Source organism: Pinus tabuliformis, chromosome 5_1, assembly GCF_031772625.1.
Source record: "Pinus tabuliformis cultivar Carrire ecotype Pingquan chromosome 5_1, CPIR1, whole genome shotgun sequence".
Taxonomy (NCBI): domain Eukaryota; kingdom Viridiplantae; phylum Streptophyta; class Pinopsida; order Pinales; family Pinaceae; genus Pinus; species Pinus tabuliformis.
Window position 1 is genome coordinate 2,502,977 of NC_142305.1, and position 14,845 is coordinate 2,517,821.

Below are 14,845 nucleotides of genomic sequence, written 5' to 3' on the forward strand. Positions count from 1 at the left end.
TTCCTTTACGTGAAAATGACATAAAAACTGTCCAAAACGCGACTTTAACGACAAAATTCGGAAAAAATAGGTAATTGGCGCCTTTCCGCCGATGACATCAGCATGACGTCATGGCGGGCCCGGGTACGGAGGATGACATGGCTGCTGAGGTGTAGGCCAGGGTGGCAGGACACGGTGGCAGGTGGATAAGGTGGCAAGGTTACGTGGAGGGCCACACGACGCGGGGGCGGGGAAGGGCGCTACGTCACGCTGACGTATTGATGACGCAAGGGGGAGGCGGTAACGGGATGGTGGTAAGCAGGTTCCCCGCACCACCTTTGGGCAAAGGTGGTATCGGGGAGGGGGGCTCCGAACAACCCCACCACCTGCCACGCGTCCCTTGTACGGGGTGGAAAACCACTTTCCCCGGATGCTAAAGGTCGGTAGGTCGGGGAGCGAAAATGACCGCCCACCGTTAGATCTGGGCAGCGGAGATCGGACGGCTGGCGGGTCCTCCGACGGATCGTGCATGTTGGGGGGGTCCCGCTGGCCTATTAAAATATTCAATTAAATACTTTTGGGCGGAGAACCTTAGGGTTAAGGGTTTTTGTATGTATTTTCGGGATTTTTGGGTTTTTCCAAGGTTTTATAAGGAAAAAGAGGTTTAAGAGTGGGTTTAGCAGGGGGAAAGGGGTTTTCTGTGGCATTTTATGAGCAGAGGGAAGGTGAGGGCTTAGGGGAAAGGTTATCACTCCAACCAAAGGTTGAAGCAATCCCATTACAGGTTTGACCATAGTCCCAATTGGACCAAAGTCTCCCTAAACAACTTATTTAGCTATTGCGCCAAGGGGAGGGATATTTATACCATGTTTGGGGTTTATACACCATGGTGCTATAATAGTAGCGAAAGGGCAGTTTAGGGGATTTAGATAATAGAAGTTAGGGGTTAATGTGAGTGAGGAAAGTGAATGAGGAGTGATGTCATTAAGTGCATTTGAAAGTCACTTAGTTTAGGGAGTAGATCAAAATGAAAAGAATTTTAGACAAGAAATGTGGCTTTTAAAGGGATAAGAACCACCATGAAACCTCAAATTCTTCTATGAATCTCAATAGATGAAGGGATGTTAGTAATGAGAGTGAAAGGGGAAACTGGGAAGTTAGACATGCTTCTTTGCTTTGCTGCAACCTGATGGAGAAGAGAAGCTTCTCAATCCATTGATTTTCCTTTGTGGACATTTCAGCACACATTTATTTGCAAGGAATGATATTTCTGCAACCCCATCTGCCTGCCCATCTACCTGCCTAGCATTTTTTGTTTCTTCTTGGAGGGTGCACTTAGGCTTGCAGACCCTTGTTTGCCTTTTCTTTTGTTTGGCTTTTTCCTTTTGATTTTCTATCTAATGCTACCCTTATTGCTTCCAAGATCCTAGATTAAGCAGTTGGGAACCTTAATTCTCTACCTGATCTACTTATCTCCCAAGATTAAACATTTTGGACAGACTTATTTCTCTATTCTACAACTGAAAATTTAAAACATGGCATGATCCAGATTAGGCTGTTGGATCATCCATCAAAATTGAGTCCACATCAAGCTATATGCACAGATTGTTTTCTCTTGGAAATATGTGATCTTTGCATCATCAAAGCAGAGCATATTTGGAACTTTTAATTGCCAATCATGAAATATGAAACCTATTGGTATAGGTAGCTAACAGTGGCTCCACATGGGGATGGTTTTTCATTTGAAAGACCAAGAACAGCAGGTCAGATTGCCCTGGCCCTTGACTGCTTTTACCAAAACTTGAAGTATGCTGCTTTGAAATGCCAAAATTGTGCTCTTCTTTCTTGGTAGATCTCTGAACCTATTTACCTTTTGCTGATAGTTAAGAAGACTTGAGAAACTGCATTTTTACATCTTAACAGAAAATAATATATACATCTGAATATGTACAAGGGAAACTCAGGCTGCACTTATGGGTAGTAGTCAAAATAGTGTTTCAGCATCCTGCCATTCACAGGACCTTCATCCAAGTCAGTTTCATTAAGACTTTTAAGGAAATAAGTATTGTTTCCTTGCACTGCTTGGACAGCAAATGGTCCTCTCCAAAGGGAATCAAATTTTCCATGTTTTCCCTTATCCTCTCTCCTTGAGTCCCATTTGAGGACTTTGTCTCCAACATTAAAGTCTTCTGCCTTAGTTCTTCTGTCAAACGCTTTCTTTAGCTTTTCTTGTAAAACTTGAACTCTGTTGTACACTTGATCTCTAGTTTGTTGTAAACATATTATTTGATTGATCCTTCTTTGCATATCATTTGGTTCAGCTTGACTTTCTTGAAGAAGTTTCATGACAGGAATCCCTAGTGATGAAGGGAATTTAGCTTCTAATCCATAGACTAACTCATATGGGCTGGTCCCAATTGATCTCTTGGTTGTTAGTCTATCTGCCCATAAGGCATTGACAAGCTTCTTATGCCAATTCTTTTTGTTCTCTTCTAGCACTTTCTTTATGATGTTTACCAGGATTTTATTTGATGATTCAGCAAGGCCATTTCCTTTGGGATAGTATGCAGTAGAATGGCCCAAGGTAATGTGAAACTTGTGGCAGAAATTTACCATCTTCTTAGATCTGAAAGCAGCAGCATTGTCTGTTATTATTTTATCAGGACAGCCAAACCTAGAAAGGATATTGGTCTCAAGGAACTGAATGATAGTGGAATCATTTGCTTGTCTGCATGGAGCAGCTTCAATCCACTTAGTAAAGTAGTCCGTAGCTGTCAGAATCCATCTATGTTGTCCTGAAGATGAGGGATGAATTTCCCCAATGAAATCCAAGCCCCATTGTTGAAAAGGTCTCTCTGTTGCAATAGGCCTCAAAGGAAGTGGCAGTAACTGTCTCTTTCCCTCAAACACTTGACATTTATGACATGCAGTGGTGAATTTCTTAACATCAGAGAACATGGTGGGCCAGTAGTAACCAACCCTCAGTATTTTATCCACAGTGGACTTCCAGTACAAGTGTCCACCACAGTCACCTGCATGAAATTCTTTTATGATATTGTTAGTTTCATTCTCAATTAAGCAGTTTAACAATATCCCTTCATGGTTTTTCCAAAGTAAATTTCCATCCATAACACAGAATTTAGAAGCTTTCATTTTTAGGAACCTACATTTAGTTCTGGACAGCCCTGGGGGAGCACACAGGTTTTGTAACACATAACAGATATCAGAATACCAGTGGGATTGTTCAAAGGCTACATTGATCTTTGGAGTCGCCAGCTCCGGTTCACTGTCCAGCTGGTTGATGTCCAAGGCTTGGAAATTTGTTTCAGACATTAATTTAGCCAAACCTTGTCCTTTTATCAGTTTTGTAGGTTTTATTTCAATGTCAAATTCTAGAATATTTGCAATCCATTTTCCCCTTCTGCCCTCTAAGTTCTCTTGAGTAAGTATGTCTTTGACAATTGGGCTTGGTACATAGGCTATAACATGGGAGTATAGGATATAGATCCTAAAGTCTTTGATAGCTTTGACCAAGGCATATGCTTGCTTTTCCATAATCTGGTATTTCAGGGGTGCGTCTCTGAGAGCTTTACTAAAGAAAGCAATGGGTTTCTCATTTCCTTGGTCATCTTTCTGTAATAAGACAGCAGCAATTGTGTGTTGGGAAGCAAAGGAAAATATGATGAATTCCCTATCAAATTGTGGATTTGTTAGGACTGGAGTTTGGGTGAGGGCCAATTTTATTCCTTCAAAGGCTTGACTTGCCTCTGTCGTCCATTTTACCTTTGAATCCTTCTTTAGCATGTTATTCAGTAACCTGCTCAATTCGGCCAGATTTGGGATAAATCTCCTCAGGAAGTTGATTTTACCCAAAAAGGCTTGTAATTCCTTTATATTTCTTGGGTGAGGCATCTGTAAGATGGCCTGGATTCTGTCTGGATCAACCCTAATGCCATCTTTAGAAATGATGTGGCCCAACAGTTTTCCTTCCTCTAAACCAAACAGGGATTTCTTGGGATTCAAGGAAATTCCATATTTCCTACATGTTAAGAAAATCTGCCTTAAGTGTTTTAAATGTTCTTGGTCAGATTTTGAAAAAGGTGTGAGGTCATCTAAGTAAATGACTAAAAAGTCATGAATCTCCTTGGCAAAAGCAATATCCATTGCTCTTTGAAATGTTGCCCCTGCATTTTTTAATCCAAAAGGCATTTTTACATATTTGAAGGTTCCCCATGGGGTTGTAAATGTTGTTTTGTCCTGATCATCAGGATGAACTAAGATCTGGTTGAAACCTGAGAATCCATCAAGTAGAGAAATTCTTGAGGCCCCCACTACTCTCTGCAAGATGTGATCCATCTTGGGTAAGGGGTAATTGTCTTTCAAGGAAACTTGATTCAAGTTCCTTAGGTCAACACATAGCCTTATTTCACCAGTTTTCTTTCTTGTAGGAACTAAGTTTGAAATCCACTCAGAGAATCTGATTGGTGCTATGATGCCTGCCTTGAACATTTTCTGTACCTCTTGTTCCATTGCTGGGAGAAGCATTGGGTTGATTCTCCTCAATTTTTGTCTAAAGGGTTTTTTATCTGGCTTGAGAGGGATAGTGTGTTGAATTACAGAGGTGTCATAGGATTTTAAATCCTCATAACTCCATGCAAAGACATCCTGGAACTCTTTAAAGAGGTCAATGTATTTGGGCTTTTGGTCAGGAGGTAAGGAAGCAGACAATTTTATTATTTTGGGTTGTTCAGCAGTCCCAATGTTACATTCTTCTATGGCAGTGTTGAGGGGCTGCATTTTTGGTTTGTTGGGAACATCATTGGAGTCGAAAATGTCTTCTAAAGGAGCCAAGCCTGTTGGAAGAAAATTGTCCTTCAATTGTATCACTTCAGCCTCATCTTCGGCTGTCTCCTCATAACTGATTTGTTGAATTTCTTGTATGTTATCTTTGCTGAAAATTGTAGGATTTAGTATTTGGACAGCTGTTTTGGGTGATATTGCTTTGTTAATCTGTCTACTCTGTATTTGTGATTGACTTGCTCTTTCAGGTATTTGTGATTGACTTGCTCTTTCAGTGTCAATGTTTAGTCCTGAAAATTCTTGCTGTAAAGTCAAGAAATTGTTTATTTGAGTATCATCATCAAACACTTGCCAATCCTTGACATTGTTTGGGACAGATGGTCTGTGTTTTATCTCGGCTGAAAAGTAGTGGTGGGGCTCAAAAGGTAGCTTGCAGGTACTTGCAAATGTGGCCAAGCTATGGGCATGCAGGTTATGGGTTCTAGGAATTTTGGTAATTTGAAATTCAGTGAAGGACTGTAGTATTTCAGCAGCAGCAGATCTATAAGATCTCAGTCTTTTGTCATTAGTGACAAAATTTCCCTTTACTTGTTGGATAACTAGGTCTGAGTCCCCTAGAATTGACACTTTTATGGCTTGTAAGGACTTTACTAGTTTAAGGCCTAGTAGAAGAGCTTCATATTCTGCCATATTATTGGTGCATCTGAAGTTTAGTCTGTAGGCTCGGCCCTCTGCATGACTTTGTTGTTTATTATGTATCCAAACTCCAGCTCCTGCCCCTAATTTGTTGACTGACCCATCAAATTCAAGAAACCATAGGTTCTCTTTTTCTAGGGGAGATTTAATAAGTTCCCTGTGATCTGGGATCATAAGTTGGAGTTCTGGTTTTTCACCTGGTTTGTCTTCTAGGACAGTCTGACCACTTGATGGAATTTGCTTGATCTCTAGAACAACAGCTTGGCTTAATGATGGTTGAACCATTGTTTCTTGGGTAGCAGTTTGTTCATTAATATCCTCCTCTTGTATGAGTGTCTTGGTTTCAACATCATTATTTGAGAGACCTGTATTGTCATTGAAGAGAATGTATGAGTCCATGTCTGAATGGACAGCATATATGGGAAAGTTTTGAGGCTTTTCTTCACTGCTGACCATGTATTTCATTAGTGTTTCTCTGTATAGTCTTTTCGGTTGCCCAAAGACAGAGATGGTAGCATATGACATGTCTAGCTGCAGGGAACCTTGAAGTTTAGCCCCCCATGACCTTGATAACAGCATCCCATACTTGGGTGGGATGTCAGCAACTACAACATCCATCAGAATTGTTTTGTTTGGGTACTGAACCAGGGACACACACAGGTCTTTTATTAGACCTAAGCACTTGACTTGGCTGGAGTCAAAGGAGAATAGGTCCTTATATGGCCTTGTAATATCCAGATTTAGTCTTTCCATGACTGATTTGGGCATCAGGTTGTGAGAGGCACCTGAGTCAAACATTGCATTGTGTAGTATCTTGTCATGAATATGCAGGCTGACATAGAAAGGTAAAATGCCTGCAACTGCTGTCTTTCCATCCACCTCTGGGCCGAAAAGTAGCTCTGGAGTATCATCCAACACATTAACATCATCTTTGTTGCTAGTAAGTTGGAGAGATTTCCTGATTTGTTGTTTGTAGATGCTGTGTTTGGCCAATTCCGAGAGAGGAATTGCTATCTTTAGTTTCCCAATTTCAGCCTCTAAGTCAAACGGTTTATCAGATTGAGTCTTTGTGTTGTGGATGACAGTCTTTTCCTTGTTCACTAGGTCTTCTTCTTGATTGGTCTCTTGATTTTGAGCTTGAGACCTGTCCTTGTTACTTATCTCTTGGGGAATAATACTAGGATTGGGCTGCAAGGATGATGTAGCCATGGGCGGCTGTTTTGAAGAAGCTGGTTCAGTGATTTCTTCAATGGTTACCTCTTTTGCAAGTGAATCTGTTGGGTCATTTGGCTCTGTAATTATGGCCCTTTCAGGTTGCTGGTTGTCCTTTATGTTTTCAGGCTGATTAACATTCACAGTTCTGCTCCTTAGCTTGTACTGTTTATGGACTTCATAAACAGCTGTGTCATAGCCTTGTTTAAAGTCAAATGACTCACCTGATTTGGTTGGGAACAGCTTGATTACATCATCCTCATGGTCTTCTTGTGTTAAAAAGACTTGACTTTCACCATCCAAACCCATTAAATTAATCTGAGAATCTTCATTGGGTTCACTTGATGTGGAAGTTTCAGCATAGTTTTCTTGGAAAGGGGGTCTTATGTCTTGGTCAGCACTGGCCTTGCCAACATTTGGGTTTTGAGTTCTCCTAAAATTTGGATTCCTAGGAGGGTTGTTTTGTGGTGCTTCCCATGATGACTTTCTCTCCACAGATTCCACTCTGTCACCCAATCTCTTCATACCAGTGAGTATTGCATCCAATTTTTGATCAAAAGCTGAGGGTTCTTCTTTGAAAGTGGTTCTCTTTTCCAACCTTGCTCTGTTTCTTTTGGCAATCAGGTTAGCTTCCACTGTGACAGCAACCTTTTGGGCCTCTGCAAGGGTTTGAGGGTCTCTTTCCTTCAACTGATAGGCCATATCAGGGTCAAAACCATCAGGAAATTTGTACAAGGCCAAATCAGGGGGAGGTCTTAAATTTTGCGGGATTGCGTTATATACATTGTTAAATCTTGCACAATACTCCAAAACAGTCTCTTGGGGACCTCTTTTGATAGTGTCATATTCCCCAAGTATGTGCAGAGGATCTTTCTTTTTCTCCCATCTGTTAGTAAAGGCTTGATACAGCTCATCAGGAGTTGTGATGGAATTTGCATTCAGGGATCTAAACCAAGTTCTTACATCCCCAGTCAGACTTTGAACAAACATCCTCATTCTCACACTGTCATCATCTATTTCATAAGTTTCAAAATGGTCTTGCATCCTTTTGGCATGCTGAATGGCTGTCAAAGGGCCAGTGGAGTCAAAATATGATATTTTGGTTTGGTAGTCTTGGGGTAGGGCTGCAGCATTAGCTGGTATCTGCAAGGGTGCATATCTGTTAGCCATATTCACAAGGTTTGGGGGATTTATAGGAGCAACTGGGATAAAAGGAACAATGTGTGCCATGGGGGTAACAGGTGTAGCAGCACCTAGGGTATTGTTCAAGGGGATATGTGCAGTGGGTGAAGATGTGCAAGGAGGGCTTTGAGATGTAGATGGTGAACTGGGGGAGACAGGGGTAGACCTAAATAGAACCTTGATTGGGGTTGGAACTGGTTCAGGGTGGGGAGTCAAATCAGTAGGATTTTCCTGCCTTTGCTGCTTCCTAATGACTTTAGGGATTATATTAGGATTTTCAAAAACAGCTGGTGGATTTGGGTCAGGATTTGACCTAGTGTGTCTAATTTCCCTTTTAGGAGCCAGCTTCTGAATTTGTTTTTGGTATTTTCTAAGATATTTTTAGGATTGTTTAAGGGACTGTTTAAGCTTTTTTAGAACCACTGTCTATGGACAGACAACGGTTTGAAAAATATGCTTGTCCCCAGTGGAGTCGCCAATTATGTTAACACCCAGGTTGTTCCCTATGACTCCCAAGGGAATACGGCCGGGGTAACCACTAACCAATCTTTGGATTACAGCTTCTAGCCAAACTGTAATCGGAGAGGGCTCTCTCTTTATAATTTGTCTCTATTCTGATAGTATTTTAGGCTAGCTATGTTGTTCAAACTTTTGTTTTTGTGTTTGGTTAGAGAATGTTTCAGTCAAGATATGTATGCTCTCTCTAGAATGTTATATGTCATTGGGCAATGGAGTCAGTGGTCCTTTAGCTGTTTTGAGGTGCTGTGTGATGCTGTAGTGATGCTGCAGAGCAAGATTAGTGTCTGAGGAACAAACTTTCATAAAGTGATTGGGTGGGTTGTATCCAGTTTATGCAAGGCAATCAAGAATCTTACAGTAAACTGCTAGAGAAAGACAGTGAGAATATTGACCTAGAAGCAATGAAGAATTTCTAGGTAACATTCATACATATAGAATTAACAGCTACATGAGCAATTAAGAATTCATGTCCATGGTTAATTCTGAAGACAAACATTTACAGCAGTAAAACTTGAGTACAAGGTGTAGTAAAACAAATCCTGCACTATTATTTTTCTTACTGCTAGTTTAGTGTAACATGAATATGATTTGGTAAACATAAGAAAGACAAGAACAAGGATTGAGGAAAAACTTGTTATTTCATCAGACAGCACGGGAATTCTGCATCAACACATGAATCATCAGCAAGACACCATAGTTCCAGGAAATCATTGAGCTGATCTAGCTCTTTGTATTAAACAATTCTGACAGTGTACAATACATTTTCTCAGAGTGAAAATTACCAACCCCTTATGCGTTACTAAGGGGAGTATATATACAAAGTTTACATAAGAAAATATCTCAAATGAAGAGTAAATGCTCCATTAATATCATGCCAACCGCTGGAGTGTAGTAGCTGAGAAAGTTAATGTTGTAATAACTTTGGTTCCCTTAGCTGTCAAAAATGGTCAGAGCCTGTTGACTTGGTGGCAGTTGGAGTCGGCTGATGATATGCTGTCAAAATTTGTGCATTTCTTTACCTTTTGGGCTAGCCGTCATAGTCCATGTGCTGAGTCACATTTCAACTGCTTTTAATGCTGACTTTATCATGCTGTTTGTCTTGTAGTGACGTGGAGCCGGCAGTGACCGAACAGCTGAAGCTACCGTGGCAGAATTTGAAGCATTCCTTGCCACCAATCCTCTTTTGGCATTTGATGCCTCCTAATATTTATCAAGGTCTCATCGGCCTCTGTATATCTGTAGAAATTAGGAGGAGTCTCAAAAAGATGATTCACTTCATTCTCAATAAAGAACAGGCCTTCCAATTTGTCATACAAGCTCTGTCCTGAGGGAGGCCCTGTTTGTTCAGATGTACTGCCAGATGCAGTAATCTGATTCTCAATGTATGTTGCCATTATGTTGGCAAACTGATCCCGGGAGACTAGTTTTCTTGCACCAGTTAGGAGGCTGGGCAGGCCTTTTGCTTGCAGCACTACCAACTTGACTTTAAATTCCTCCACATCTGTTGTGATCTCATAGCACTTCCTCTCCACAGTTTGTACATAGTTCCTGAGAGTTAGCACCTTCTTGGCAGTGAGGACAGCCTCTGTTCTGTTGGGAATGCCTATGGCTGCCAGTTCCTCCTTTTCCTGCCTGTTCAGGAAGTCTATCATTCTGTTGGCCTGCTCTGGTCTGTTTTGCAGTAATGTTTTGGCCTTATTGATTTCTGTTTGTGCTTGGCCCAACAAGTCCATCTGTTCATGCATTGTTTTTATTGATCTCCATTGTTGAGTGATGGATTGGCCTATTTTGGCCCATAGAATCCTTTTTATGTCGGCCATGGCTGTTTCTAGATTCAGCTCTTTTTCTAAGGCCTTTATCTTGTCCTTGAGGGCCTTTATTTCTCTGCCCTGCTCTGCTACAGTCACTTTGGACTTGTCATACTTGGCATCCAGTTCTACCAATTTTTCCTTGGCCTTCTTTATTTCATTGGCCTGGAGCTCCATTTCCTTGATGGCCTTGGTCAATTCTTCTATACTTGCACTGGCCTCTGGAGCTGCTACTGTTCCTGCTGCTTCTGTTGTGGGGGCCACTGCTGCCCCTGAAGTTTTTGCTGTTGTTGAAGTAGTTGGAGGAGCTTGGGAAGTGGATTCTCCCTGTTTATCTTGTAATGCTCGTTCCAGCTCTTTCTCCAAATCCCTGATCCTCTGGTCTTGCTGCATTAAGAGGTCATATTGGTCATCAACCTGTTTTTGCTTTTGAAGTTCTGAGGTTTGAGGGTGCTCTATGGGCTGCAACTTCAACCTTTTCTTTAATGCATTCAGGTCATCATCTTTCTTCTTCATAAGGGCCTTCACACCCTTTGGATCACTAGGATCATGTCCTAGATCAATGATGATCTCCTCAAGAGACTTTATTCTATTGTCTTTGGCCAAGGAGGACATTCTTTCAAAATCCAACTGTGTATTGGTGTTTTTCAGGGATTCTTTTAGCTCATGGGCCATGGTTGCCTTCTCCACCAAGGTTGCATAAACCATTTCTCCAGCTTGCTTGTGGAGTTCAATCTGGTCCATGGGATGTATATCTCTGGCTAGGACCTCCACCCTTGTCTTCACAAAATCAGCAACTGACTTAGGCTGCGGCCTTTTGGGCTTAAAATGGCTGAGGAGCAATTTTTCCTCCTGAATGTCATATATCGACATTAGCCTTTCTTGCTGGGCTGGGGTTGCATCAAGAAAATGTTTATAAACCTCTACCCTCAGCAGATCATTATAAGCTTAAGAAGCCTTAGTGCTCTTGGGCTTCTTGCTCTGCTGGGAAGAGGAGGACACCTCTAAGCCAAGTTGTAAACCTTGCTCCTGCTGAAAGGAGCTTGTTCCTGTGTGCTGGCTGCCCTCCCTGTTCTTCCTTGAGCTGTCAAGGAATTCTTCAGTGATGTCTTCCACCTCTAGGGAGTCTAGCCTTTGCCTTTTGGCTTCTGGTTGCTGGGAGGATCCACTAAGAGGAGTGGACTCTTCTCTATCTCTTTTTGTACCCCTTTCCTCATGTGCTGGGGTCTGCAAAATTGGGGCAGTCAATGGCTCAGTTTGAGGTGGTGGTGTTTGCATTATTGGAGCTGTTGGCAGCTCAGTTTGTGGCAGGACAGTCTGCCCTTGTTGCTGTTCTGGCTGCTGCTCTGTTTGCTGCCCTGTTTGCTGCTCATTTACAGGGGCAGGCTTTTCTTTCACTGCTTCCTCCTCTGCACCCATTATCCCTTTGCCTTTGTCTGTAGCCGGTGCTGATGTGGAAGGTGACTGTATGACTGGTGCAGTCCTTGTGGCCGAGGTCCCTTCTCCTACTGAGTGAGGCCGTTTGACGGGTACCTGCTGCACAGAGTCTAGGTCAATGGTCTTTTCAAGCTCCTTCATATTCTTTAGCATTATCTCTTCTTCAGTTAGCTTTTCAACTAGAGTACCCTGCTACCATTCTTGTTGGTTGGCATATTTTTCAATGTGTGGGTATTGACAATGCCTATAACCTAGAAGCCTGTATTTGTTTCTTCTGGCAGTGATGAAGCCCTCAGGGTCATAAGGGACCCACCGAAAACTATATGATAGTTTATATTTGTCCTTGAGGATGAGGTCAGCATCTTCCCATCCTTCTTTTTTTTTCATGATGAAGGGGCCCAACTGGTGTTTGAACTTGAGGTGGGCCTTCTTTCTTGAGCTGTGGAAATGGGTGAGGTCAGACTGAATCAACTGCCTATAATATTCCAAGGCAAACATCCTCATGGGCACATACTTTGGGAGTCTGTAAGGACAGAGCTCACAGCCATAGACTCTGATGACTGTGTGATCCTCATATAGGTACCAATCACCTATTTTACATTTCTTGGAAAGCTGCAGAGCCTTCTGTATCTCAGTTGACATCCTGGGAGGAGGGGACCTCATCAATAGGCAAGATACTGGATACACAAATTGGTCAACAAACTCACAATAGGAATAGGGTGAGTTTGTGACTTTGTGGTAGACAGAGGTCCAGAAGATAACAGACCTTCTTTCCCCTCTATAATCCAGCTTTTTGATATAGCATGGAAAAGCCTCAGACTGATAATACATGAAGAGGTGATAGATATAGGCCGAGTATTTGAAGACCCCCTGCCTATCCACTGCACCCAGCTGATCGTGGATTTTGTTAGCAATGAACTTGGCAAAGTTATATTTGCGGGCAGGGGGTTGGCCTGGGCTGTAAACAACTAGTAATACTAGCATTGTCTCATCCACATGTTCACTGGTTTTGTATCCCAGCACGTAAGCAATCATGTCCAGGAGCAATCTGCCTACTTCAGTGAAGTAGACATCCAAATAAGGAGGTGACCTTGCAGGCTGGCACTCAGGTCTCATGAATGTCCTGGTGACCTTTTGAATCTCCTCACTAGTCATCTTGGCACCAGTGTCCAGCAGATAGTTCATGGAGAATGGGATTAGCAGCTCTGTCTGATCAAAATGTAGAATTTTGTTGATGGACTCAGGATTAATGTAGAAGAGGACCCTCCCAGATGGGGTGGTGATGGCTCTGTGCTGCACATCATAGTTTTTAGCACATAGGCGAATGATTTCAGGAAACACATTTACAGAGGGGAGACAATAGTATGGCAGGTTGGACTCCCATATGCCATATGTATCATGACCATTCAGGTAGTCCTCTCTCAACTGCCTGAAGGTCTGCAGAAAGTCCCTGTCTCCCACATAGTCTTCAATAAGGTAGTCCTGGTCAGCAAGAGGCAAGGACTGCAGGTCTTTATTGGGTGGATTTAATGGAGCAACACTGAGAGCTGTGGGTGCAGGGGCAGCCATTGTATGATTTGATTTTGAGTAAGATGAGTGAAATGGTTTGCAAACCTCTTAAGAGTTGAAATGATAGGCCAACTGTAGACAATGTCTGAAATGTTTTTTACAGTTGAAAAGGGAGGCTTGCTTCTGCAGTCTTGGTAGGTTCACAGAGGTTGTGAATTGCTAGGGGTGAATTGCAGAGGGTAAGTGAGATTTACTTTGGTGAAAAAATGTTGTTGGTCTGCACCCGGCAAAAGGGAACAATGCCGGGCACCTCAAAGATAATTTCACAGTTTTGGCCCGCGAATTGACTGTTTCAATGCTGAATTTATGGTTCTGGGGGTAAGCAGGTTAGCTTGGCTCACTTTAGATAGTAGGTGCAGAGTTTATATGGAACTCAATAGGTATTTTAATGGCAATTTACAGAGAAATGGTATGCATGGGTGAAAATGGGGAATTACGGTGAATACCTGGATAGAACGCTTAAACAGCCTGCGGGCCGAACTCTGAAGGTTGACTTGATGAATTGGAACGGTTGCAATTTGAATTTGGAAGCCTGAAGGCGCTTTGGCAGCTGCAACGGCTATCTCTTCCTTTACGCGAAAATGACATAAAAACTGTCCAAAACGTGACTTTAACGACAAAATTCGGAAAAAATAGGTAATTGGCGCCTTTCCGCCGATGACGTCAGCATGACGTCATGGCGGGCCCGGGTACGGAGGATGACGTGGCTGCTGAGGTGTAGGCCAGGGTGGCAGGACACGGTGGCGGGTGGATAAGGTGGCAGGGTTACGTGGAGGGCCACACGGCGCGGGGGCGGGGAAGGGCGCTACGTCATGCTGACGTATTGATGACGCAAGGGGGAGGCGGTAACGGGATGGTGGTAAGCGGGTTCCCCGCACCACCTTTGGGCAAAGGCGGTATCGGGGAGGGGGGCTCCGAACAACCCCACCGCCTGCCACGCGTCCCTTGTACGGGGCGGAAAACCACTTTCCCCGGACGCTAAAGGTCGGTAGGTCGGGGAGCGAAAATGACCGCCCACCGTTAGATCTGGGCGGCGGAGATCGGACGGCTGGCGGGTCCTCCGACGGATCGTGCAGGTTGGGGGGGTCCCGCTGGCCTATTAAAATATTCAATTAAATACTTTTGGGCGGAGAACCTTAGGGTTAAGGGTTTTTGTATGTATTTTCGGGATTTTTGGGTTTTTCCAGGGTTTTATAAGGAAAAAGAGGTTTAAGAGTGGGTTTAGCAGGGGGAAAGGGGTTTTCTGTGGCATTTTATGAGCAGAGGGAAGGTGAGGGCTTAGGGGAAAGGTTATCACTCCAACCAAAGGTTGAAGCAATCCCATTACAGGGTTGACCATAGTCCCAATTGGACCAAAGTCTCCCTAAACAACTTATTTAGCTATAGTGCCAAGGGGAGGGATATTTATACCATGTTTGGGGTTTATACACCATGGTGCTATAATAGTAGGGAAAGGGCAGTTTAGGGGATTTAGATAATAGAAGTTAGGGGTTAATGTGAGTGAGGAAAGTGAATGAGGAGTGATGTCATTAAGTGCATTTGAAAGTCACTTAGTTTAGGGAGTAGATCAAAATGAAAAGAATTTTAGACAAGAAATGTGGCTTTTAAAGGGATAAGAACCACCATGAAACCTCAAATTCTTC